Source organism: Lithobates pipiens, unplaced genomic scaffold (genome assembly GCF_037356315.1).
Source record: "Lithobates pipiens isolate NorthernLeopardFrog02 unplaced genomic scaffold, aLitPip1_a1.2 Scaffold_18, whole genome shotgun sequence".
NCBI lineage: Eukaryota > Metazoa > Chordata > Amphibia > Anura > Ranidae > Lithobates > Lithobates pipiens.
The window spans coordinates 284,431,877-284,456,620 of record NW_027507758.1 but is presented as its reverse complement, the minus strand read 5'-3'; the positions used below and the strand labels follow the sequence as shown (position 1 = coordinate 284,456,620).

The window sequence follows — 24,744 nt, the reverse complement described above, 5'->3', positions numbered from 1 at the left end:
TCACTCTTTTTAAAACCATTTGCCAACTGGGCCATAGCCGAAAAAGACAGCTACAGCACAGTCGGCTTATTCTGGGAGGGCGTCCATGGACGTCTTCCCAGAATCTTGCTCTTGCGCGGCCCCTGGGATGCGCTCCTGGAAATATCTGTGACCGCATCACGGTAAATGGTCGTGGCCGTTTACCACATGACTGATCTGTCAAATGACGGGGCGATCACTTGTAAACAAATCGGCATCATGTCATGGCTAAGGATGAGCTCAGGCGTGTTTGCATACTCCACGTGCAGAGCCCGCCAGGAAGTCGGCGCAGCACTGCGCTAATCACAGGCAGTGAGACATTTCCTCCATGGGCGGCTGCAGAGATCGGGAAATATCTCACTGCCGGTGATTAACGCAGCGCTGCGCCGACTTCCTGGCGGGCTCAGCACGTGGAGTGGGAGAAAACACCGGAGCTCATCCCTAGTCATGACGCCGCTTCCTCCCTCCCCTCTCTGTACCAATCTGTACAGTGAGAGGGGAGAGATTGTTTGTAACAGCGCTGTGGGCTGGATCGGTAGTGCCCACAGCACTCCTCAGTGCCAACACTCTGCAATTATTTTAATTTTTTTATAATTAAAGAATTTTTATTGAAATATCCATACAAATAGTTCTTTTTCTAATCACTCTGCAATAAATTTTAACAGAAACAAAGAATTTTTTTTTTTTTCATACCGAATTTTAAGTCTCTTTTATTGATTTATAGCACAAAAACCAAAAAAAAAAAAAAAAAAAACAGCGGTGATTAAATACCACCAAAAGAAACCTCTTTGTGTGGAAAAAAAAGGACAAAAATGTCATATGGTTACAGTGTTGCATGACTGAGTAATTGTCATTCAAAGTGTGAGAGCACTGAAAGCAGAAAATTGGTCTGGTTAGGAAGGGGGTTTAAGTGCACAGTGGTTAAAGTGGTTGTAAACCCTTACAAACCACTTTGACCTACAGGTAAGCCTAGATTAAGGCTTACCTGTAGGTCCATGTAATATCTCCTAAACCTATATGGTTTAGGAGATATTTGCCCGAAAACAGGCACCGCTGTCTACGGCACATGCGCCGTAGACAGCGGGGCACTGAGCGCGGCATTCTCAGCGACGGAGCTGCCGCGCGTGTCGGCACGAGAGTGACGTCATCGTGGCTTCGCCGAATGACAGCGGCGGAGCTGCGAGACCCCCACCAACAAGATGGATGCGCCGGACTACAGGGGACAGCGGTGACTTCGCTGGCTCCTGTGTCAGGTAAGTGACACATAATGGGCTACTATGCGATGCATAGTAATCCATTATGCTTTGCCTTTGCAGGGAATGAAAGAGGAAGTAAACTCATCAGGGTTTACTTCCTCTTTAAATAACAATTGCGTGGCCATGCTACAGTGTAACCATGTGACATTTTTTTAAATCTTTTTCTTCACACAAATAGAGCTTTCTTTTGTTGGTATTAAATCAGTTTTTTTATTTATTGATTTTTTTTTATTTAAAAAAAACAAGAATTTTGAAAAAAAAACGTTTTTTTTCTCAGTTTCTGTCGGTAAATTTTGTAAATAAGTATGTGTGTGTGTGTGTGTGTGTGTGGATATATATATTTTATTATTATTTTTGTCCTTCACTGATGTGCGCTGATGAGGCTGTACTGATGGGGAGGTACTAATATGCTGCACTTATGAGTACTGATAGGTTGCACTGATAGTTGGCACTGGTGGGCACTGATCAGCTGCACAGATAGACAGCACCGATGGGTGGCACTGATAACCAGCACTGAATGGCATCACTAATTGGCACCGGTGGTTACTGATTGGTGGATACTGATTGCTGGCACTGGTGGCGCTTTATTTTAATCAGAGCACTGATGATCAGTGCCCTGATTACTTGTCTCGATGTCCCCTGCGAGGAGATTCCACTGATCGGCTCTCCTCGACACACACTCTGTCAGTGTGAGTCGATGAGAGCTGATTACCGGCATTTCTGTGTTTACATGAGATTGGACACAGCCGATCATATGGTTAGAGACCTTTACAGAGATCAGGGTTGCTAGGACACGGCCACGTGAAAGCGGCCGTTCTGGGATGGCGTCCCAGCACGAGAGCTGCACTGAGGGCAGCAAACGGTTAAAGAGGAGTTCCAGCCTGGGTGAAAAAAAAAAAAATGAAAAGATTGCACCTGCAAATACTGGAGCTGCTGACTTTTAATATAAGGACACTTCCCTGTCCGGGGAGCCTGAGATATCGAAGCCGATTCGTCCATCAGCTCCATGTGCAGGCATCGACATCCTTACTAAGGGAAACAGGAAGTGAAGCCTGTTTTCGACTGCACATGTGCGAGTTGCGCAATGCTATTTGAATGGTCCCATCTTCTGGGACACACACAAGTCCCAGAAGGCGACGGGGGAATAAATGTTTACATACATGCTGTGCTTTCTTTTATATGGGGATGCTTTACATTTTTTCACACTCATTGCATTACACTGCATTTAAGGCTGGGTTCCCACTAGTGTGCATTAGATGAGTTTTTCTCTGCATCCAATTCGTATGTCAGGAGATTGTGACCGGCTCTCTATGGAGCCAGTTCACACATCTCTGGTGCGATTTCCACAGGAGCTCTGCACCTTTTGGTCCGTTTCAGGTTTAAATTCAGCCCTAAAAAAGGGCTGAAATTGGACCTGAAACTGTGAATGGGGACGTACCGAACTCCTGCTGTGAGCCACTGCATTTTATAGTGGGGACCCAGCCTTAAGGGCCTATTCACACCTGCGTGAATTTAAAGTAGAACTATAGGCAAAACCTTTTTTTTTTTTTTTTTTTTTTTTTTTTTTTTTTTTTCCATTTTGGATAGAGTAAGGGAGGGTTGTAACCCCTGTCAGATTATTATTATTATTATTTTTTTGCTATCTGTGTCCCATTGGGGAGATTTTACTTTCTGTCCCATAGCGAAACAGGAAGTGAAGGGAAACCCATGCAAATTAAGGGAATCTCGCTGGGAAACACAGGTCACCAGAACTAGTGTCCCCATTGGAAGATTTCCCCTCTATTACTTTTCTGGGGACAACCCAGAATTTGGGATTCTTTTACGTTCACTTTCAATGATAATGGTAAACGGGACAAATATAGAGAAAGTGGATCTCAATGGAGGCACAGACAATAAAAACTGATGGGCATGGGGAGTGCGCATGCGCGGCGCCCTGTGATGGCCGCCTGAACACAGGGCTCCGCAACGTCCCGGCCTCATCGCTCTCTTAGCGGCTGAACACCGCCGTAAATCCGAGCGAAAAGGATAGCGAAGGTATCCAACATCGTAGGGGCTCGAACGGATGCCAAAAGGAAAGGCGAGGAGAGGGCTGAACACCCGTCTCGCTAGCCTCCCCGGAGCGGACGGCTCACCTAAGATGGCGGCGGAGCGATCGCCTCACGAGGCCCTCGCAGACACGAGGGGATTGTCGCCCTGGCGGGACAGACTCCACGACGAGGTATGTGGAGGGGATCTCACCCTTCCCATCAAGGGAGGTCCACAATCCCCTGCATCCACCATATCGCTGATTCAGCAGACTTTGGAGGACATCCATTGCTTATCTCCTGAGGGAGCCCACAGACCACAACTTGCAGAGGCCTTCACGGAAGCAGCACAGCTCATCCCTCACTCACCCCAGTCCCCTCAGTCTCAGGATATGTCCTCTATGTTCTCCAAATTTGCAGAACTGCTTGATAAGGGGCTAGCGCAGACAGCATCCAGAATTACTTCTGACATAAAATCTGATCTCCATATGCTGGGCTCCCGCATTGAAAGTATTGAAAATAAAATGGATGCCACGATCGATCGAGTGAACCAGAATTCCGATCGTTTTCAGGAACTACACGAACAACTTACGCCAAAATCGACGATTTGGAAAATAGATCCCGCAGACTTAATTTCCGCATCAGGGGGCTCCCTGAATCGGTAACAGATGTACATGACGCTGTCCATTCACTCATAAAATCCCTCATTCCGGATATCAGATCTCACAGATTGGAATTGGATCGCGCTCACAGAGCACTGGGTCCCCCCCGCCAAGATGGACTCCCACGCGATATAGTGGTTAAGCCGCACTACTATAGTGTTAAAGAAGAGGTGATGAAGAAAACCTGGTTATCGCCCCAGCTTCAAATTATGGGTCACCCAATTCAACTATACGCTGATATTTCTCCCTTCACCATCCAAAAACGGCGATCCCTGAAACCTTTATTGACGATCCTGTCTCAGAAGAACATTAAGTACTGGTGGCTATTCCCGTTCGGCTTAAAATTTGACTTTAATGGTAAACCTTTCCGCTTCAACTCACTCCATGAAGGAGAACTACTGCTCCGCAAGCTCGGCCTTATCCCATCGGATCCACCATCCCCCATGCAGACCACTTCCTCTGGGATGGCCAAACGCCCTCCGCCTTCCAGCCCTATTACTTCACTCTGGATCTCCCCCAAACACAAGAAAGCTAAAGACGGACTTCCTCCATGATGATGACGTAGTCCTATTTTGGGTTCCGAAAATTTATTTTTCTGTGGGACTCCTTTTCCTTCTATTTTGGAGTCCGAACCTTACCAGGTTCTATTGTTTCAAAACTTTTGGTTAATTGCATTCACTCATTTTGCCCCCATTCCAATACTTGTGATGTGTGCAAGTTATATATCACATCCATTAGCAATGTCTTGTTTTAGGTGTTCAGTTTTATCTGTGGAATTTTTATATATCTTGCCTTTAGGTGAGAGCAGGGGGGGCCGGGACGTTCTCCCTGAGCACTCTTTCCTTTCTGGGTGGGACAGTTCCTGTCTGTGTCATCCAGTCTGGACGTCTCCTCCGTTGTGAGGATAGAAATGTTGGTTTCCTTCGGTGGGCGGAATTGCTATTATCCCCCACCTGGGAAACTTATGTCTTTTTTGTTTTTTTCTTTTCTCTATTTCATTTTCTTCTTTCTCTTCTTTTCTCTCCCTGATATAGCTTATGAAGCGGTATCTCTTTCCCTAGCGTCTCATCTGGATGTTTGGGAGTCTCTCTTGGATCCTCGATGTATACAACTGGTCACCAGCGAGAGGGTAGGTCACAAGGGTATCCCTGCCTTCTGTTCCTTTCTGCTCCATGGCTGACATCCCACACCACAAACCTGTACTGCGCCTAGCATCCCATAATGTGCAAGGTCTGAATTCCCCCATCAAACGTAAGAAAATTTTCCAACATTGTCACTCCCAAAAAATTGACATCCTCTTTTTACAAGAAACACATTTCCCAAAATCTTATCAACCCTCTTTCATCCACGCAAAATTCCCCAAGTTTTATTTAGCCAATTCTGACAAGACCAAGGGGGTTGGTCTGTTTTTTTCGGGCAGAGTTAAATTTTCTTTGGTTTCTGAATGTAAGGACCCGGGCGGCAGATTTATTCTTCTTAAAATTATTATTGAAGAACAAATTTACTCTCTTATCTCATACTATGCTCCCAACAAGGGGCAGGCACAGTTTTTCCAATCCATGCTTAACACCTTGTCTCCACTGACGGAAGGAATAGTCATTTATGGGGGTGATTCTAATTTAGCCTTCGACTCTGGGGTAGACAAAACACGCCCTCCCGGAAGGGACAGGGTTCGTCCGACAAAGCAGAGCCTAAAGGTAGCCAGACAATTATATCACTATGGTCTGATCGACGCCTGGAGGGAACTTAATCCCAGGGTTCGGGATTATACTCATTATTCTAGTCCTCACCAAACCTTTGCAAGAATTGATCACTTCTTTATCCTCCAACAACATATCCCATTAGTGCGTCGGTCCTCCATTAGGGTGCCTTATTATAAGCACTTCTCGCAAACTCTAGCCCCGTATCTTGCTCGGTTTTTTAATCACCTTAGATCTGGCTCTCCTCTGGATAAGGCCCTCAATTCAGCTTTTGTTACGGTTATCCCAAAACCTGGTAAAGACCCTAGTAGCGTGTCTAATTATAGACCCATATCTTTGATCAACAACGATCTTAAAATCTTAACTAAACTCTTGGCTAATCGTCTTTCTAAATTCATTAACCAATACGTGCATGCTGACCAAGTGGGTTTTATCCCGGGGAGACAAGGCCCGGATCAAATTAGGAGGGCAATAGACATAATCTCACTGTTGCAGTCCCAGTGGGACGGGGGTCCCCCTCAACAGGGATGCCTCCTCTCATTAGATCTAATGAAGGCGTTTGACTCGGTGTCCTGGTCATTCCTGTTCCCCACTCTTGAAAGGTGGGGATTTGGACAATCCTTCATGAACATCATTCACGCTCTTTATTCGACCCCAGAAGCTCGAATAAAGATGCAGGGTTATTTCTCGAGCCCCTTCTCTATACGTAGGGGCACAAGGCAGGGCTGCCCCTTGTCTCCATTGATTTTCGCCATGGTCATTGAAACACTTGCTATATCAATCAATCAAATCAATTTAATGCAGTAAACTACAAAATACATTACAAGCAGACACCTGATTCTTTCCCTTGTGGCTGGTTAGAAAAATTACAGGCCAATCCAACCCTACTCCATTGTGTATTGTTGTATACGTTATTGTGTAGATAGGTGTTTTTTCCCTAATAAAATACTTGTATATGTATGACCTAACAATCATGACATGTGAGTTGGAAATGATTATGACAGCAGGCAGTTCTGATGAAGAAACCCTCTGGTTCTAGAATGCAGAAGTTGCATAACAAGACATTGCTCAGCTAAACAGACAACCAAATGACATTGCCAAGCTAGCAAAACCACACTTTCTAGCATCTTAAAACCTGTCAAATATAAAGTTTTTGCATAGAGGTCACCCACCTGCCTTTTTGTCTCTCTTGTAATTCTTTACACCTACATTCCCAGATCTGCCCAATGATTTTTGAATATTTTTTGTAATGGCGGGACTTTGCAGCAGCAGGAATAGTTAGGGCTCATTCTCCATTGAGCTGATTTAGGCTCTGTTCACACTATTGCAAATTGGTTGTGGAATTCCCGCATTCAATTTGCAATAGCAGGAGATTGTGAATGGCTGTCTATGGAGCCGGTTCACCTATCTCCGGTGCGGCTCCGGCGCAGATTTGCAAAGGAGCCCCTGTGCATATCTTATTCCATTTCATGTCCGAATCCAGCCCAAAATTCGGGCTGAAATCAGATCTAAAAATGGTGAACCAAGACGCACAGGACCCCTGCTGGGAGCCCCATCAGTATTGGGTGTGAACCAAGCCTCAATCTGCATTGATCAAAGCAGGCTCAACACAAGAGAATAGACATGGAAATAATTTATTTTCATGTTATGTCCTAATACCAAGTATGAATTGAGCTGCGGAGAGGGGAGCACTAGCAAAAGACAGCAGAGGACCATCCCTGGGTTTATCAGATGTAGCACTGACGAACTGGTCTAACACCAACACCGGGCACCACCGCCTTGCCAGTCTCAAAGAACCTGATGTCTATGCCGCCTCCCGATTGTTGCGTCTTGCAAGCATGCAGATGTTAACAGAAGTGGCTGGGGTGCCTAGCCAGTTGATTGGCCAAAAGCATGGGAGACCCTAGACCAGGGCTCGACAAATATCTTCCCCTCACTCGTCTCCATGTCAGGCCAGGGACAGGTCCAGATCGCCGTCACGGACCCAGCTCCTAACTTTTTTAGCTGGCTCCTAGATTCCAAGCAAATTTGTCAACCCCTGCCCTAGACCAGAAAGCGTAAACACCCCTGGCCTCAAAAAAACTTTAAAAGCCAGATATATCGCTGCCTTGAGCACCAAGCTGGGTAACAACCCAAAAGGAGACCTCGAGAGCATGTCAGACATATCATGAAAAATATGACCCGTGATGGGAAGTCTGCTGAGCACAGCAGGAGGGCTACTGTTCTGGATCCCTTTTGAGGATGGCTTTGATAGGCCTTCTTTATTTTCCGCGCACCCTATCGGGGTCTTCCAAAAACATGAAATGTTGAATCCCAGCCAGATATGTCCTGATAGTGCTGTGGGCCAATTTGAGTTGGGAGTGGCAAAAAGCAGTAAAAGCGAATAGGTACTGGATGTTGTAACAGTCAGGACTAGGAAACCTCGATCAGAAAGCCAAGCAGTGTCATAAGCCTTTCTGGTATTCAAAGACAAAGATTTATCGATCAAGGCTGCTGCGTCCGCCCAATGGGAACCTAATCCATCACTAGCTGTTGGAACCTAAAAGGCGTGGCGCAGGCATCTGTGTCCAGGACCTGCTGGAAAAACAGTGGGAAGTTAAAACGGGGCAGAGCATCAGCCGCTACATTATCTACACCATTGACGAACCTACAATGTATGTGAAAATTCAAATGGAGGGACAACCAAATGAGCTTACGCACAAAACCCATGATCAGCAAGGACTTGGATCTGCCATTGTTGATGATTTCAGAGGTTGCCTGGTTATCTGTGGGGGAAAAAAACACCATCTGTCCTGCCCACAAATGCCCCCATACCTGTGCCACTGCCACTATGGGATACATTTCAAACAAGGCCAATGTCTCCGTAAACCAAGGAATTGCCAAAACCTCATCCTTCTAATACCGGCAATACACGGTTCGAATTTTCTTTTGAAAATCGTATCTAAGAATTTTCGTATGAATTTTGCACCATTAGTGGGCTACAACCACAGCCGATTTTCGTGCGGAAATCAAATTTGAGGAATCGGACATGTTGGAAATTTTTGGAAAAAATAACGATATACTAATCAATGATGGGAGAATCGTGCGAGAAATGTAAAAAGAAAAGAAAATTTACGGAGAGAAAAGAAGATTCCCGGTCACGAAAATTTGTTTCTGTAGCGACATGAGGTGAAATTGAAGGCTTGGTCGGCCGAATTTTGAAAATCAATGGTGGCATCATCGAATCACAAAAAAACAAACTTTCTGATTTTGAAAAGAAATCTGACCGTGTATGGCCTGCATAAGACCCTGCCAGCCAGTGTGAGCCAAAAATGGCCACATGGCCTTTGGTGGCCGCTGCATCTGTAGACACGTGAGGGGGAAAATTAGACACTGCAGGGATAAACATGGTGACCCCATTCCAATGCTGGAGGGACTCATCCCACATCAGTAGATCTGATAGAGCGGAAGGATCCAGGATAACCTGGTAATCTGAGCTGGGGGCTGAAGGTAATAAAGATAACAACCTGGAAATAAAAGCCCTCCCCTGCGGAATGATTATTGCAAAATTCATCATTCCCAGCAGTGACTGCAACTCGACCCTGGTACAGACTCTGGAAACGGTAAAGGCATGAATGCGATCTCTGATCCTAACCAGCTTGTCTGTAGGAAGAGTGGACTGCGTATCAAGCGTGATACCCAGGAAAGTGCGACTAGTAACAGGACCTTCCACACCACACCTGAGCGCTCATCTTTTTAGAGCTACAAGCATTAAGCAGAAGAACAAGCCAAATCCCATTCATTTCAATGACCCCTGTTCACATTCTGTTACCTGAAGCAAAATGCCTGTCGCTCAAAGTGCGAGCTTGTTTTTGGTCCCATAGACTTAGTTTTTATGAGCGTTTTGTTGCTTGTTTTCTGCTCAAACAGCAGCTTTCCACCCCCTAATTTCCTCTCCCTCACCTCCCCCTAGTGCTTTCTATTGGTTAAAAAAAAAAAAACACCTGAAGCTGTAAAACACTTACAAAAATGCCTGAAAAAATGCAAACGCAGTAAATTGCTATGCTCAGGTGTGAATGGCACCGAAGGTAAAAAAACTTCTGCTTTTACAGTTGACATGGGTGGTGGGAATCTTAACGAATATTTTAACATTTTGGGTAAATTTAGTGTTTCATTGTGAGTGCCTACAATTTCCTAGTAATAAGAACAAGTCTCTACATGACAGATCTGTTGTATTAGATAAGGCTCTTGTAAATCGCAAAACGCTTAGAAAGAACAGTGATTTAGGAAGGTTTACAGCTTTTTAAAATACACTTTTGAACTTGCGTGTTTAAACGTTATTGTCCTAATGGGTCCAATATATGGTTGTTACTTTTAGGCAGTGCACATTGTACAGGGGACGCTGGGTTTGGCAGTAAGAAGCGTGACTAATGCACACTGTATGTCTGTTCATGTCACTAGTAGCTGTTTTTCAGGTTTCATGTAAAGTCTTGTTTGTGTTTTAACTATATCTGGGATGTTTGCCAAATTATTGAAATGAAAGACCTTTGTGATTGTAAACCTAAATTTTAAAATAACCCAAACGTGTCCTACTCAATTGCTCTGTGTAATAGTTTTGCGAGGAGCAACCCCCGATTCTCCTCTACTTACTGTGTTCACCCTCCTAGGATTCCCCTTTAGCAAGTTTTGCTGTGGGAGCAGTTGTACGATCATGTGAACACCCATACGATCTGATTTAGCCACATTTTGCAACCTGATTTTGGGGTGTCATTCAGTTAACAGTGACACCCACACAGCAGTCTGCATGAACATATTACGACTGTGATACAGTGCGGGATTCACCTGCATTTCTCCCACCACAGAGCTCACGTTTCACTTTGGTCAGGTGGTGTCTCATTTTGTTGTTGCTTTTAGGGTTTTTGCTTGTCCATCATTTTATTCAGTGCATACCGCATGATGTTTCAGGTGGACTCCACATTTTACGTTCAGGAACAGCAAGGTGCGCTCTGTGTCTTTTGGTCACAGGTCATAGCTAGTTGCACTACATACCAGGATCTGTCATGTCTACCAATCCGTGCGGGCTGAGGTTTCATTTTTAAATGATTGTGATATTTGCAGTTTTCTCGTCTATACTTCATACCTTTTTATAGGTTGCACGTCACTTAGGCCGCGTACACACGGGCGGACTGTTTGCCCAACTTTGTCCGCTGAACAGTGTTTCAGCGGACAGTCCGCTCGTGTGTGGGCTTTCAGCGGACAGTTTCAGCGGACAGTTTGACGGACAAAGTCTTTCGGAAATTCCGAAAAACTGTCCGCTGAAACTTGGTTTGAGCGAACAGTCCGCCCGTGTGTAGGCTACTTTCGAAATGAGCAAACTGTTCCTGCTCGGAGGAAAGTCTGCTCATTTCGAGCGTGTGTGAAGGTAGGCGGGGCCCGCGACGGAGACGTCGCGGGCTCCGCCGCCTGGAATGGACTTAAAGGGGAACCCCAACGCCGAAAAAAATCGGCGTGGGGGTCCCCCCAAAGTCCACAACAGACCCTTGTCCGAGCACGCTACCCGGCCGGCCAGGAAAGGGGGGCGAGCGAGCCCCCCCTCCTGAGCCGTACCAGGCCGCGTGCCCTCAACATGGGGGGTGCCTTGGGGAAGGGGGGGCCGCGCGGCCCCCCCATCCCAAAGCACCTTGTCCCCATGTTGATGAGGACAAGGGCCTCTTCCCGACAACCCTGGCCGTTGGTTGTCGGGGTCTGCGGGCGGGGGGCTTATCGGAATCCGGGAGCCCCCTTTAAGAAGGGGGCCCCCGGATACCGGCCCCCCACCCTATGTGAATGAGTATGGGGTACAATGTACCCCTACCCATTCACCTGTAAAATAAAAGTACCCAAAAAAAAAACACAACACACGAGAAAAAATGTTTTATTGCACAGCTCCGGGGGTCTTCCGTCTTCGGGGGTCTTCTCGCCGGACTCCTCCGCTATCTTCTTGTAGCTCTTTTACTAGCGGAGGAGTCCGGCTTTCTTCCTCCCCGCCGCCGGCCTCTTCTCCCGACTTCGGGGGTCTTGTCCCCCTCTTCGGTTCTTCTGCCGGGCCACCGCGCCTTCTTATAGCTCTTTTGCAGGCGGTGGCCCGGTCTTCTGTCACCGTCGCCGCCTTCCGTTCTTCTTCTTCTTCTTCTTCTTGTTCTTCTTCTTCTTCTCCAGGAGATGTTGACACGACGCTCTCTCCGGCCGGAATGCCAGAGCCGCCCTGCGCTGCCACTTATATAGTGCCAATGGGGCGGTGTCACATGGTATATGTCACATGGGTTGGTCACATGGGTTGATGTCACATGGGGACTATGACATCGTAAGGGGGCAGGGTCACCATGTGACATCAACCCATGTGACCAACCCATGTGACATATACCATGTGACACCGCCCCATTGGCACTATATAAGTGGCAGCGCAGGGCGGCTCTGGCATTCCGGTCGGAGAGAGCGTCGTGTCAACATCTCCTGGAGAAGAAGAAGAAGAAGAAGAAGAACGGAAGGCGGCGACGGCGACAGCGGCGACAGAAGACCGGGCCACCGCCTGCAAAAGAGCTATAAGAAGGCGCGGTGGCCCGGCAGAAGAACCGAAGAGGGGGACAAGACCCCCGAAGTCGGGAGAAGAGGCCGGCGGCGGGGAGGAAGAAAGCCGGACTCCTCCGCTAGTAAAAGAGCTACAAGAAGATAGCGGAGGAGTCCGGCGAGAAGACCCCCGGAGCTGTGCAATAAAACATTTTTTCTCGTGTGTTGTGTTTTTTTTTTTTTTTGGGTACTTTTATTTTACAGGTGAATGGGTAGGGGTACATTGTACCCCCATACTCCTTCACATAGGGTGGGGGGCCGGTATCCGGGGGCCCCCTTCTTAAAGGGGGCTCCCGGATTCCGATAAGCCCCCCGCCCGCAGACCCCGACAACCAACGGCCAGGGTTGTCGGGAAGAGGCCCTTGTCCTCATCAACATGGGGACAAGGTGCTTTGGGGTGGGGGGGCCGCGCGGCCCCCCCTTCCCCAAGGCACCCCCCATGTTGAGGGCACGCGGCCTGGTACGGCTCAGGAGGGGGGGCGCGCTCGCTCGCCCCCCCTTTCCTGGCCGGCCGGGTAGCGTGCTCGGACAAGGGTCTGTTGTGGACTTTGGGGGAACCCCCACGCCGATTTTTTTTCGGCGTTGGGTGTCCCTTTAAGTCCATTCCAGGCGGCGGTGCCCGCGACGTCTCCTTCGCGGGCCCCGCCTACCTGTACACGCGCTCGAAATGGGCGGACTTGCCTCCGCCTTACGTGGGCGAGTCCGTTCATTTCAAAAGTTGAGCGAACTGTTTGGCAAACAGTTCGCTGAAACAGTCCGCTCGTGTGTGGGCAAGTCCGCTCATGCAAATTTTGAGCGGACTGTTGCGGCAACTGTTTGACGAACAAAGTTTCAGCGAACAGTCCCCGCGTGTGTACGCGGCCTTACATTCCTATTTCTGCCTACCACTGTCTGTAGGTTCCAAGCTCTGAATTTTTGTTTTTAATTGCCTGTATTTGCGCTGCAGGTTACTTGAGCTCGCTTACTACATACACATGGGGGTTACGATCACCATATTCACCATCACCCGTTGTTCCTGTTTGGTTACTTTGTTTCACGGCACCTACATGTTCATTTAGAGTTAGGCACGGTGGGGTGTCATCTGAAAGAACAAATTGAACTTTTCTAGGGTCTGATGGTTTAAAGTTGTGTTTTTTTTCTACAGATTTGAACACATGGCATGTTTTGGAGAGCGACAGATTTGCCGTCATCCCTCCTACTCCTGTTAGGGGTTTGGAGCACGGCAGCGCCCCATCTCTGAGAAACTGGACTATACTGAAGCTCATTGCAAAGCTCCAAGCAGGGCAATCCCATTCTCTGCTACAGCGGAGTTGTTCAGGCTTTTATTTTCTAGCCTGTCCTAGCCACAGCCATCCCCTAGTGCAGAGCATGTGTCCTTGCTCACATCACTAACCCAGATTCACACAGTCCTAAACACACTCTCCACTTCAGTTCAACTGCTGCAAGATAGCATGGATGTGATGGAGGCCCACCCAGCCAAGGTGGAAGTTGCTGCTGCTCCTGTAGCCTCTGTGCAAGCTGGCACCTCTGCAGGTAATATCAGTGTGCCATTGCCTGTAGCTATTCCTTCGCCACTAACAGTGCTGCCATCTGTGTCCCCTGTGCACTTCATCCCTGGCAACCTCAAAGATAACTTGGAGGGGAAGGATAAATCTGGCATCCCTGGTCATAGCGTCACAAGACATTGTCGAAAACAAGTCTTATGCTTGTGGGGAAGTCTCTGTGGTTCTCAAAACTAGAGACCCAAGGCTCAATCGTAAACTCAGCATAGTGGAATTTGTTCTGTTCTTCAGTGTTTACAGAGACGTCATTTGTGCTGTTAGTCCTGGCAGGAGAGTTGAGTTGGACCTTTATCTCCACAAGGTGGTGGACCTGGCTCACAAGTACGGTGGCTATACATTTTACGACTATCGCCGGCCTTTTTCAGCGAAGGTTGCAGACACTTGGGCGCAGTTTCAAATGGTCACATGTTGGAGCAACATTGACACGGAACTGTTCTGTAGGCACTTTGTCAATCTGAAATCTCCAACATGTGGCCATTGTCAGTCATCAGCCCACACCACCAATTGGTGTTCCAATCTGGAGCAATCCCTGCCTTCTGTTTCTGCCAGGCAGGTGTCCAGTGGATCCTCCACAGGGTCATCTGGGAAGACCCATAACATTTTTTTTAGGCAAGACTCAGCTCTGTAACAATTTCAATTATGTGACCTGTAACTACAATCAATGCAGACTCCTTCATATTTGCGCCAACTGCTTCAGGACACGCCCCAAATCCTCCTGTCCTCTTAAGTCATCTGGGGCTTCTTGACTAAGCCGAGTCAATGCTTCCAGGTTAGAGTTCTGGTTGTTACCCCACCCATCCCTATCTCTCAGGCAATTTCTTGTAGGGGGGTTTTCATATCATATTTCAAAGTTGGCTTTTGGGTCCAAGCGTAGTCTTGGGCTCTTCAACTTGGAGAGCCCTGCGCAGTCCCAAGGATCTTGAATCACTCACGGAACTGTTTGCTGATTTGAATGTCCCCGTAGCTGCCCACAAGGTGGAAGGGCCTTCCTAGGTATTACCCTTGATACCAATCACATGATCGCCAGTTTTCCTCGAGAAGCTGGATAGGATTCGTGGCACTATTCACAATCTTGTCAGGTCCCCTGTTTGCTCTAGGAAGGATTTGCAGTCTCTGTTAGGCATGCTCAACTTTTGCCTTGAGGATTATTCCTCAAGGCAGGTCATTTGTGTCTAGGCTGTTGGCTCTCCTGCCTTTGTGCCAGGACACAGATTCAGCTGTAAGGTTACAAGCTAACGTGGCTGCTGATCTGCTCATGTGGGACCAGTTTTTGAACAATTGGAAAGCTATCTCCATGTTTATCCATCTTCCTACTGCCAGGGCCCCCAGATTTTTTTTCAGATGCCGCAGCCTCAGTGGGTTTTGCAGCAATTTGTGGATGTCAGTGGTTGGCCGGTCCAAACAAAACCCCCAAAACTAGTGGGTTCTGAGAGGTGTTTTTCAGCTGTAAAAATGCTCTAACATCACAAACCACCAAAAAAAAAAAATGCAGATAGCCACTCAAACACACACCAGTGTTTTTTGTTTTTGATCCATTGAAGAAAGAGAAAAACCAATAAAAATGCTAGCTCTGAAAAACGCTATTGCAAAAATGTTGGGAAAAACTCACTGCAAAGCTACTGCCTTCTTTAAAATATAACGTCCAGTGTGAGGCCTAAGAGTTGAGCTTGGCTCAGCCACATGTCACCTCTCAAGCCTCTTTATGGGCCAGTGAGGCTACCTAACTGGTTAAAGAAAGCTGTCAGGAGCAGGAAGAGAAGTTTGAGTTTTTCAGGAAAAGTAAAGATTTGCAGAAATATTAAGCTTCCTATATCTTTGCATCTACTGGTTATTTTGTTATGCGATTTTCTTTTTTTTTTTTTTTTTTTTTTTTTTCACTAAAGCAATTCTCTGCTTATGTATTGTTTCATTACATTCTCTGTTTTACCTTGGTTTGTGACAGGTTTAGTGTAAATTTTATATTTTAACTGGAACTTTCTGGCATTTATGAACCTAGAAAAAGCATGTAGTTGCAAACGTCTTAAACGGGACTCTTATTAGCAGCAAATGTCAACACAGACAGCTCGAACAAATCTTATATCACTAAATCTATCACCTTTTTAAGCTATTGAGTCTTGCTGTTGGGTCACACACCACATTGAAGGTCCAATAGGTAGACTAATGACAGTGAGTTAAATTAGTTTCAGCCCTAAATAGTCACTAAACCCACATCATAAAAACTATCAATACATGGTGTATTACATGCTATTCATACTTGCTCAGTCCCCATGAGATTTGTTTTCTGTATTCTGCAAATAACCTAGTTGATCCTGCTGCTCTCAGGTCACCAATTCAGGTAAGGATTTTGCAGCTGTGATGGCAACTCTACACGTGCTCAATTTTCTATGCTGAGCATTTCCTCCCTATCACATCTGAGTAGCCCATGTGACTACAGAGTCACACATATGGTCGTGTACACAGTGGTAAATGCCAGAGCGCTCCCTCGCTCCTCCTCCATGCCTACTAACCAGCTAAAGACAATGAGGGGCAGGATATTACATGCAGATTATTGGAGGCTTCAACTCCTCTTATTCTAAGACACAGGCAGGGGGGGCGCGACACAGCCTGTGACTGGTGGAATTCCACCCACACCCTGTTTTATTTCCACAAGAAAATAAAGATTTATTTTCAAGTATATATTTGCATGCCAACTTAAAACAGTTTATTGATCTCATTTAATTATTTTTACTCTGTATTTCAAAGGCCTCTTTTTTTTTTTTTTTAAACATGTGACCAGCAACAGGGGACTACAAGCTCCTCCTGCTTATATTTCCCCACAGACAGGCTGGGAAAGATCTGGGTCATGTGACAACTGTATATTGATTAGAAAAAAGGTACTTGTATTACTACTTCTTTTTTTTTTTTTTTTAATGAAGAGTCCTCCAGCTACACAAATGAGGTGTCCCTCCACCAGGACATTGTATTTTGATAGCAGGACCTGCTGATGGCTTCCAGCCCGTGTCCCTGAACCTTCTGGGAAAATGAAAATATTGAATCTTGTCATGATGCCCCAGGTGTGTGAAAGAGTGAATTGTCATGGGTTTGGGACTTGTCGGCTTTTCTAAGATCATGAAAGAAAGCCTTGTAATGTCGCTCACTTATAGGAATGTGATGGAAGCTGGTGTGTATGCATAATTTATTTTTTGTTTTTGTTTCCATTGAATATTTTTATGGGGGGCTGCAGGATAAGCAGACCTTGTATTTTCATGCAAGGTCCACTTTAATCTACCTGCAGACATTTTAGAGTCCAGCAGTCACAATTCTTTTTAACAAAAGATCATGCTAAGAACATGCATGTTGACAAATATGCATATATATGCTTATGTAGAAGAGCGTGGGAGCATACAGACTATTGGGCATCGTCCTTTCTTGGTGTACAACAGTAGTGATATGCAAGGTAATGTAGCAGATGTGTGCTACAGTTTGGATAGGCCTATAGGTATACAAATGTTCTCAGATACAGTATAAATAAAAAATGTATGATTAACATTTTGAACATTTCTGATGTCTGTAGGTACTTTTTAAGGGATGCTGTGATGGGGGGGGGGGGGGAGAAGAACACTAGAGATAAAGGGCATTCTCCTCTACCTGCAGCATCCACCCAAACCCTCCTGTCAAGCTTGAATACTGGGCTGCCTTGATAGGTATAGCTCCAAGACTTATGGGTAGTGTGAAGTTTGCAGCTAACCCCCCCCCCCCCCCTACACACACACACACACACACACACACACACACACACACACACACACACTCCTTTAGGCCCATCACTATGAAAAGCAGCCTCACTGGGCAGTAAAAAGGATTGTTTGGGAGGCTCTTGCAGCTACGTGACTTGGGCTACTTTCCCACTGGGGTGGGGGTGTGTTAGCGGTAAAGCGCCGCTAGTCTTAGTAGCGCCTTACCATTATTTTAGCAGCACTTTTCAGCTGCTTGCGGGTGCTTTTAACCCCCACTAGTGGCCGGCGAAAGGGTTAAAAGCACCCGTGTTGCACTGCCCATTCATTTCAATGAGCAAGGCATTTTGGGAGTGGTGTATACACTACTCTTACACTGCCCCCAAAGATGCTGCTTGCAGGATTTTTCCCATCCCGCAAGTGCAGTGCGCAAGAACTCAGGCTTTCACACTGGGGAGGTATGAGAGGTGCTTTACAGGCACTATTTTTAGAGCTAAAATGCCTCAAAAGCGCCTCGTTGTGAAAGGGGTCTAAATGTTATACCTGCAGCAGGTTTTTTTTTTTTTTTTTTTTCCTATTACAGAATCGCATTAGGCCCTGACTTTAATGCAATCGTCATCCTTGGAGCTAAAGCCACCTCAGTTGCCAATTATGCCATCTCTAATGCCATTATTGGCCACTGAAGTGATCTCATTAGACAGGGGGTGGCAGGTGTGTGAGATTAGGCCCCTAAATCTGAGAAGTCAAATTATTAGTGAATATTAAATCACTTGGACACAGAGAGGTTTTGTTGGGTCACACAAGTATCCTTTTTAGAATATGCAGAGGGCGAAGCGTCTCAGCTGTTGAAGACTGGCCTGGAAACAGCTTATCTCGTGAGAAAAGCATAGCAATTAGACAAGACTTTCTTACCTATCCAGCTGCTTATTAGGGCTGTCTGAAACTGCTTGTAGGCATGACATCTTGAGAATCAAAGCATTGTGACACTAATGTCTGTTATTGATACTTTGCCTTTTATGCCTGTTTCACACGGACTGTCCGTTCAGAACCGCCTGTCAGTTTTTTAGGTTGAGCTGAACGGACGCTCCATAGACCTCTATGGAGCGTCGGATGTCAGCGGTGACATGTCCTGTTATCTACCTGCTCAGCGGGGATCGGCGGAGCGATACCCCACTGAGCAGAGCGGGCTCCATACACGGACACGTCCGTGTGAAGGAGCCCTTAGGCTTCATGTACACTGCTGCTAGCAAACGGACATTTAGGAGTAGTTGGGCTGTGTGTTTTTTTTTTTTTTTTTCAGCTGCCCCTGAACTCTCCTCTGTTCTTTTAGGGCCCTTTCAACCTGGGGCGGTGCGAGCAGCAGAGGTAAAACGGTGGTATTTTTGGCGCGGCTTTACTGTCGTTTTAGCGGCGCTATTTGGCCGCTAGCCCCCGCTTTAACCCCCTGCTAGTGGCCAAAAAAGGGTTAAAACTTCCCGCAAAGCGCCACTGCCATGCTGCCCCATTAATTTCAATGGGCAGGAGTGGTGAAGGAGCGGTGTATACACCTCTCCTTCACAGCTCCAAAGATATGCTGCTTCCAGGAGTTTAACATCCTGCAAGCGCACAGCTCCAGTGTGAAAGCCCTCGGCTTTCACACTGGAGGCACAGGAGAGGCGCTTTACAGGCGCTATTTTTAGCGCTGTAGCGACTGCAAAGAGCCCCAGTGTGAAAGGGGTCTTACCAGATCATGCACACCGGGTCGTTTCTAGGCAGTTGAGTTTAGAAGCATTTTTTGGAAGCAAAAAAAATACGTTCAGAACGGATGTTCAACTGCTTGTAAACACGGTTACTCGCATTTAGATGCGTTTTTGTTTACAGGCTTTTTTTTTTTTTTTTTTTTTTTACTATTTGAACAAAAAACTATTCTGAACGTAAACGTGGCAAAACAAATGTTAAAGCGGGAGTCCACCGGGACTCCGCGTTTTTTTTTTTTTTTTTTAAAAGCCAGCAGCTACAAATACTGCAGCTGCTGACTTTTAAATAGTGACACTTACCTGTCCAGCGCGCCCGCGATGTCGGCACCCGAAGCCGATCGCTCGCTCGGCTGCCGGGTCCCGCCGCCATCTTGGGTATGGGAATCAGGAAATGGAGCCTTTCGGCTTCATTTCCCGGTTCCCTACTGCGCATGCGCGAGCCGCACGGCGCAATCCGGACGGTCCCCGCTGCCTCTGGGAGCTGTGTGTTTCCCAGCAGGCAGCGGGGCACTTGCTGAAGGGGGCGGGCGCTTGCGGAACGGGGGCATAACGTACGCCCCGTTCCGCAGAGAGCTAGCCCGGAAGTGGGTGCAGTTACCTGGATTATCCAGGTAACTGCACCCCCCTCCCCCCTGAAAGGTGCCGATTGTGGCGCCGGAGGGGGGGGGGATTCCGATGAGCGGAGGTCCATTTTAGGGTGGACCTCCGCTTTAAAGGTCGGTTACTACTGTATCTGTCAAGGTAAATAGCTCAGGAGAGGTTGTAAAATGTCCTGTGTACATGAAGCCTTAATGTGGTTTCAAACGCATGTGATCTTCAGGGTCGTTTTCAATCAGTGGTGGTTAACAGCCATTACAAAGACATGACTAATTGATTTTGTGTGGTTAAAAAAAAAAAAAAAATGCTGGGCAACCAAGTTTGCAGTATGACATTCAGCCCTCAGCAGATATCTATTATTGCATAGAAGCAAACTGTTTCAAATTGAGCATGAAACCAAGTTTCATACTTTTCCATTGAAAATTGGGAGACCCATTTTACTGAAATCAACAAAGATAGTTTTCAAAGCCACCTATCATATTTAACCACTTGCTTACTGGGCACTTAAACCCCCCTCAGTCCCAGACCAATTTTCAGCTTTCAGCGCTGATGCACTTTGAATGACAATTGCGCGGGCATACAACACTGTACCCAAATGAAATTTTTATCATTTTTTTCCCACAAATAGAGCTTTCTTTTGGTGGTATTTAGTTACAGCTCGGAGTTTTATTTTTTGCTAAACAAACAAAAAAAGATGCAAAAAAAAAAAAAAAAAAATCATGTTTTAATAGTTTGTTATAAAATTTTGCAAACGGGTCATTTTTCTCCTTCATTGAAGTGCGCTGATTAGGCGGCACTGATGGGCTGCATTGGTGGGCACTGATGGGCTGCATTGGTGGGCACTGATGGGCTGCATTGGTGGGCACTGATGGGCTGCATTGGTGGGCACTGATGGGCTGCATTGGTGGGCACTGATGGGCTGCATTGGTGGGCACTGATGGGCTGCATTGGTGGGCACTGATGGGCTGCACTGGTGGGCACTGATAGGCACAGTTAAGGCGGCACTAATAGGCACAGATAAGGCGGCACTGATGGGCAAAGATGGGCACAGATAAGATGGCACGGATGGGTGGCACGGATAAGTGGCACGGATGGGTGGCACGGATGGGCACTGATAGGTACCACAGATAGATGGGACTGATGGGCACTGATAGGTGGCACTGATAGGTGGCTCTGATAGGTGGCACTGATGGGCGGCACTGGGGTGCAGCACCTTTGAGGCAGATTTTGGGTGGCACTGTGGGCGCTGCTGGGTGGCACTGTGGGCACTGCTGGGTGGCACTGTGGGCACTATGGGCGCTGCTGGGTGGCACTGACAGGGGGGCACTTACTTTATTTCAGGATGGCACTGCGGGTGGCAGGTGGGCACTGGCAGGGGGCAGGTGTCCGTTTAAATTGCTGGCCGTGATCGGGACTGATGTCCCGAACACGGCCGCCGGCGATCGGCTTTTTTTTTTTCTCCTCGCACTGTCAGCGCGAGGAGGAATACTAGCCGATTACCGGCTCCGTTTTATCACATGATCAGCTGTCATTGGCTGACAGCTGATCACGTGATAAGGGGTCGGGATCGACCCCTTACACGGATCGGTGATCAGGCGAGTCTCACGGACTCGCCGATCACAGAGCGCGCCGCGCGCGCCCCTCAGGGGGCGCGCAGGCCGCTCGTATCCGGGATGACGTCAATAGACGTAGTCCCGGAAATGTGGGTCCGCGCTATTGCCGTCATTTTGCAATAGCGCGGTACCCAAGTGGTTAAAGTGGTTGTAAACCCTTACAACACACTTTGACCTACAGGTAAGGCATACCTGTAGGTCCAAGAAATATTTCCTAAACCTACATGGTTTAAGAGATATTTGCAGAAAGACAGGCACCTCTGTCTACGGCGCATGCGCCGTAGACAGCGTCGCACAGGCGCACTGAGTGTGCCGCGGTCAACGGCGATATGCTGTGAGTGGCGGCTCCCGTGCGCATGCGCGAGAGTGACGTAATCGCAGCGGAGCAGCGAGACCCACCGAGAAGATGGATGCGCCGAACTACAGGGGACAGAGGTGACTTCGCTGGCTCCTGTGTCAGGTAAGTGACACATAATGGACTACTATGAATCGCATAGTAGTCCATCATGCTTTACCTTTGCAGGGAATGAAAGAAGAAGTAAACTCATCAGGGTTTACTTCCTCTTTAAAGCTGAATTAAACCTCCTGTCCTTTACAGCCAAGGAAGCTGTCATCTGGATGGCTTGACAGTTCAATTGAGAGCTAACCTAAGCACACTAGTAACTGTAACAGTTCTAATTTACAGTATGCCTTGAATGCAACTGTTTTGGAACAGTGAAATTGGTGGGTTTAATACTACTTTAAATGTACAGGACAGCTGCAGCCATGGCCCAGTATAACCACTCAAACTGCCATGACGTACCAGTATGCCATTTAACACCAAGTGGTTAAGCTGTCTGATGACTGTGTAGCAGTGACAACAGTTATTTATGTTGAGACTTTAAAATTTCCGGTCCTATGTGACTATGGCAAGGCAGAGCTGGCTACATACAAAAGCAGAAAAGGAAGTGGTATAATATGACATGACTCACTAAAAACCTACAAAAACACACAATTCATAGTCCATTTGTTAGTGTGTCAAAGCAGTGCAAAACATGCACCAGTAATTGAAAGGGAGCTCTAAATCCACCTTAAAGTGTAAAATCACACCAGTACCAGCACCTTTTTTTTTAAAGTGTTCCTAAACCCACAACAATAAAATCAGTCTGTATATTTATAGTAAAGCATGTTTGTTATACTTGCTTTGAAACTTAAAGGGTTAATCCTTTGCATTATGTAAAAAGGCTGTTTGCTCCTGTCTTCTCTGATCCTCCCCTTTAACTGTCCCAATCCATCTGCTGATAGAACAGAGCCTTGGGGGCACTGTGCACATGCTCAGTTTGGGTTGTGTGGTGTGTGCATGTGATCAGCACTGTCCAGACAGAGGGTCAGGGGTCATGCAGCCTCAAAGGACAGTCTGAGTAGAATGAAAACTTCTACAAGCTTTAACCAGTGCTCGACCAGACTGATATATACTGCTGATAAGAAAAGGTATTTTAGTCCATTTAAAATCACTAAAATAATTGCATTTCCATGTTCTGTATACTGTGGGAGACTATTTATAATGATGAATGCTGACCAGAGGATGTTGACCCCCCTAAAGTAGAAAGGTTAAATAGAACTCAATATTTAAATCTTCAAAAGGCTTTAAGGCCTCATGTACACTGCTGCTGGTAAACGGACGTTTAGGAGCAGTTGGGAATTTTTTTTTTTTTTTTCAACTGCTCCTGAACTCTCCTCTGTTATCTTATCACTACATGTACACAGTTGTTTACAGTCATTTCTAGGCAGTTGATTTTTAGAGTCTTTTATTTATTTATTTTTTTGGAACGTAAAAAAATGGGTTCAGACGCTGAGTTTAGATGCATTTTAATAGTTTCTAAACATGGTAACTGGCGTTTTAGCTGCATTTCGTTTACAGGCGTTTTTCATTTTGGGCTATTTTTAACCACTTCAACCCTGGAAAATTTGGCTACTGCTACTTGCTTTAACTGACAATTGCACGGTCATGCGATGCTGTACCCAAACAAAATTAACATTCCATTTTTTTCCCACAAATAGAGCTTTATTTTGGTGGTATTTGATCATCTCTGTAGTTTTGATTTTTTTGTGCTATAAACAAAAGAGCAACAATTTTGGAAAAAATAATACTTTTTTACTTTTTGCTATAATATCCCACTTTTTTTTTTTTCCCCCCTCAATTTAGGCTGATATGTATTCTACATGTTTTTGGTTAAAAAAAAAAAAAAAAAAAAATCGCAAAAGGCATATATCGATTGGTTTTCGCAAAAGTTTTATAGCGTCTACAAAATAGGGGATAGATTTATGGCATTTTTTTTATTATTTTTTTTTACAAGTAATGGCGGCGATCAGTTTTTTTTTTTTTATTTTTTTTTATCGAGAATGCAATATTGCGGCAGACAAATTAGACACTTTTTTTTGGGATCATTGACAATTGTACAGTGATCAGTGCTATAAAAATTTTAAACATAGGTTACTATCTGTCAAGTTAAATCGTTCAGGAGAGGTTGTAAAAAGGTCCTGTGTACATGAACCCTTACAATAGCTAGATGAAAATCCACAATCGTAACAGATCTTGATAATTGTGCAAAGGACATTCGTATATTGCTTCCACAGGGGGCATTATACAACATTAAAGGGGTTGTAAAGGTTCCCATTTTTTTTTTTCACCTTAATGCATTCATTGACAGAACACTGTGAATGAATGATGCACTGGGCAGGCAGAGCCCTGCATTGCTATGTTTTCTGTAGATTTTTGGTAGTGAGCAGGGGGAGAAGATGCCAAACAGGGGATCAGGGGGTACATGGCCCGGTACGTTTATTACTCTCTAACTATGGGTCTAACATGTTACAAAAGGTGAAATTCTCCTTAAGAGTATCTAAAACTAGTGTGCATGGTGGGGGCACAGGTTCACGTTGAAGATCTCTGGTGGAATGGAAAAGCAAAATTTTGTCCACTGGCTGATTTGCGTCTGTACCTGTCGTGGTGGGGTGTGTCTTTGTATTTTTTATTATTATTATTATTATTATACAGGATTTATAGAGTGACAACTGTTTGCACAGCACTTTACATTATAAAGGGAAGACAGTACAGCAACAATACAATTGAATACAAGAGAGTTGGGCCCCTTTCACACATGTGGACCGTATGTCTGTATTTCATCCATCCATATTCGGATTAAATATGGACATACATCAAAATACGGACATGCCTATGGGATAGTGGGTGTCCACTGACACCCGATATCATCCGTCTCTGCTATGGTCCAATTCTGCAG

The 24,744-nt window shown here is 46.1% G+C and overlaps 1 protein-coding gene across 1 annotated transcript in view; it reads left to right on the top strand.

The window, feature by feature from the left end:
* CALHM4 (calcium homeostasis modulator family member 4) overlaps positions 1–24,744 on the top strand; it is a 31,601-nt gene that overhangs the window by 1,148 nt on the left and 5,709 nt on the right. The window lies entirely within an intron of this gene.